Source organism: Lactuca serriola, chromosome 7, assembly GCF_051521515.1.
Source record: "Lactuca serriola cultivar US96UC23 chromosome 7, Lser_US96UC23_V15, whole genome shotgun sequence".
Lineage (NCBI taxonomy): Eukaryota > Viridiplantae > Streptophyta > Magnoliopsida > Asterales > Asteraceae > Lactuca > Lactuca serriola.
The window spans coordinates 176,555,060-176,558,735 of record NC_136414.1 but is presented as its reverse complement, the minus strand read 5'-3'; the positions used below and the strand labels follow the sequence as shown (position 1 = coordinate 176,558,735).

At 35.0% G+C, this 3,676-nt stretch overlaps 1 long non-coding RNA gene across 1 annotated transcript; it reads left to right on the top strand.

Moving 5' to 3' along the window:
* The first annotated feature begins 888 nt into the window (after positions 1 to 888).
* LOC145065014 (uncharacterized) lies at positions 889 to 1,738 on the top strand. The gene is made up of 3 exons (XR_013688203.1): positions 889 to 1,025; positions 1,141 to 1,229; positions 1,605 to 1,738. It is a non-coding gene; the product is annotated as an uncharacterized LOC145065014 (long non-coding RNA).
* The last annotated feature ends 1,938 nt before the right edge of the window (positions 1,739 to 3,676 follow it).

Sequence of the window (3,676 nt, the reverse complement as noted above, 5' to 3'; positions counted from 1 at the left end):
GTTTATCATTTAGGTTTGTATTTGCGGTTCAAGTTTTGGTGATTCTCACTCATGTTTCAGGAATTTGCCAAACACTGATGGTATAGAACCCTTTAATCTTGAATTTTCTCTTGTGTAGTAAGATTTATATGAACATTAAAGTTACATGTTTTGTGCCAAATTTTGAAGTTGAATAGCATTCCTGAAAGATATTGTTATAAAGAAGAGGGAAAAATGCTTCAATCAAGTAAATGTATTGCTGAACAGTTAATATTTGTCATTGAACTGTAGGTAGACTCGTTTGCTTACCTACCTCCTAACTCAAAGCATCACTTTGAGAGTTATGAATCTTCTACACTTGTTGTATTTGAAAAAAGGTATGTTATTCCTTCTCTTTATTTCATCCTGCATCTGTGTGTGTTATCAATTAACCACAAGGGCTAAAAAGTAATTTAACTTTTGTGTAGGTATGCTTACCTAGAAGATCATATTCCCGAGCCAATTGTTGGCTCCACCAATTAGCAGCCACTTCTTGATACCCCTGGAAACGTATGTACTTTTTTAACAATCAACCTAGTAGAATAAGAGTCCACTTTTTTACTATTAATTTTTTTACTGTTTCCATATTAGGTATTCCATATTAATTTTTTTAACAATCAACCTAGAATAAGACATCACTGCCCTTTTGAGTCTCAAGAAAATGCAAAACCCTGCAGTGACACTGTTACCTTTTGGTTTACCAATCCAATCTACATGTCACATTCCTTAGTAACTGATTCACTAGGATCCATCAAAGGCTCTATCTTTCTGCTGAAGAGAACCGTCCCCTTTGATTACTGATAAATTGATGGTCATTCATATTTTCTTTATCTATCCCCTCAAAATGAAATGTATCTCAATTATTGCAGTTTCAAACTGAGAAGAAGCATTCAGATTGTCTGGATGTCTTAAGCGAGACACATAACAGAGCCTCATATCAAAAGATCCAGATTGGTGCTGATCCGGGTGATGGTTACACAAAGCACATTTTTAGAGGCTAGATGCAAGTAGTCTCTCTCTTTCTCTATCTCCTTTTTTTTTAAATAAATTTGGTTCTCATTGTTGGCTTCCGAATAACTTTTATTAATCCTTGTAATTATATTTTTATCTTTTTTCTATCAGATGTGCATCCTCAGTTCAGTCCTTGATAAGTGCCTAAGGCTGCTTGGTTTTGAGTCGGCAGCACCTTGCGATACCTCTTGCAAACTCAGGTATGTAGCTTTATTATTCCGAATAGCTCTTGTTTTCTAGTATTAGAAGATCATATGTCTTGATTTCATGCATAACAATAGAGAGATATTGTAGCATCTTTAATAGAGCTATGTAGCATTATAATCCTTCAAATGTGATGGAAACATATGAGGTGCAACGAATAAGCAAAGAAAACTCTTAATCCCAATGATGTCAATAATCTTCCAGAAACTAAAAATCTTCATTGTTTGTACGATGCATGATATATTTGCATCCCATGCTATATTATTTAGATGCTTTAACTTTCATTAATTGGTTTGAATGTTGGTGTTTAGTAATTAAACTCAATTTATTCCTCTTTTTATTAACAAATTTTATTTATTCATGATCTTCAGCTATCTTCTGCTTGTGGGCGGCTTGTAATTTCAAGTGATGGAGTCTGGGATACTCTTTCCACTGAATCAGCTCTGGAATGCAGTCGCGGATTGGCTCCAGAATCAGCAGCAGCACAAATTGTCAAAGTACGGAAACAAAAAAATGTCAAATTTGTAATAAAATATTATGCAATGGATTCTATTTTTGTATGACATTAAATTTTATGAAATGGATTATATTTTTTGTATATGATATTTTATTTTCTATTATGATGCATTAAATGCAAATTTAATTTGAAAATTAGTAAATCTATAAAAAAATATTTTTTAAACATTTAAAATTATGATACGCAAAAATGTGTGTCATCTTCATTTATGATATGGCCTTTCTTGACAGGGGCTTTCTTGATACGCATTGTGTGTCATTAACACGCGCGTCGTAAGGTTACGACATGCGAATGCGTGTTGTCTTCCTTTATGACAGGGCCTTCCTTGATACGCATTGCGTGTCGTAAAGGCGAGTCGTAACTGCGCGTCGTAAATGCGCGTCGTCTCTCTTTATGACAGGGCCTTCCTTGACACGCATTTGCGCGTCGTCTGAGCCATTTACGACGCGCAATGAGCGTCGTAAAAGGTTGTTTTTCTAGTAGTGAACATTCCCTAATTTTAAGGAATTGACAGAGAACTTTATGTTCAAGATTATAACGACATATTTGTTTCAGTACTAGATTTCGATATTCAAAATCATATTCCTTTTGTTGTGAGTGATCTTGACAAAATGTTCTTTAACCAAGACATTTTTTCCCATAAGGATCCAACTTTTATTTTTTTGGAATATGATTTACGTCTGAATATCTTTTTGAACTCTCGTCACTTCGAAGTTTTTCTCACCCTCACTTGTTCCTGACTACACAGGTCATATAAGTAAATTTTTTTCATTTGACTCACACTTATGTTAAGTTGTGGTTTTGAACAAAATTGTGCCTACCTTCAAAGTCTATGTAAAAAGAAGCCCTTCGATGCTCATTGACGAGTATTTGCTTGTACTTTACGGGAAACCACACAAGTAGACTGTCATCTCTCTTAATGTGGAATGAAGTGATCTTTTCCCGAGATCCAACTGCTTTTACATCGAATCTAAATTGATGTCACTATACGAACATTTTTTTAAAAATTTGATTCTCGCTATTTCTTTGGCACAAATTTGCACTGGAATCCTTGAGGTTTTGGGTCATACATACTCAAACCTAGATTTCACAAAGTCTGGCATATGATTTTGTATTTCATCCCAAAAAGGGGATGAGCCTTACCTCAAAGCGAAGGTCAAAGTGCTTTCTTGATGACGAAGCTTTATAGTGCCATAACAAACGTCAAGTGACGGTTCTTATCTCATTGGGACAAACGAAACATTTTCTGACGTGGCAACTTTTCTGGAAACTGACCCCATACACAAAGCAACATGTAGCATATTTTCATTGGTGAACGATTCGAATTCAAATTCTACGTTGATTATAAAAGGATTTTGGTGGATTAAATTGAAGACTTTACGTAATCTGGTCTAATTTTCCCCAAATATTCTTTCACAATAATTGTATTTCCACAAAGTTCTCAAAAACCCTAACAATGGCGGCACCAACTGGTCATGTTGACCCATCAAACACCACCAATGAAGAAGCAACATCTTAGCCATTGATGAAGATTCAAACATCTTACCCTGAGCAATTATAGATGTTGATTGTTGCTCTCAATCACTATGTTCTTTCAACGGTTATGTCTTCTTATTTCTCAATACCAATGATGTGGTTATCTCTGGTTGGATCAATCGCAGTGTTCAACAAGACGACGAAAGTGGTGACGTTTCAACTGAAAAATCAAAATTTGTACAAGCTTACGAAGTGGCAGTTTGCTCAAATCCTGAAGATTCCAAATAAATGTTCGTTTTATGAAGTTATGACTGAACAAATTGTTTACATGTTCAATGAGATGCGTCATCAACCTCCACTCACTGGAATAAGTCATTTTTGCAAGACTGCTTTGCCTTGTGTCTGGAACATTTTATTTGGGAATTTTCTATGTTGTTTAACTAGTCGCAG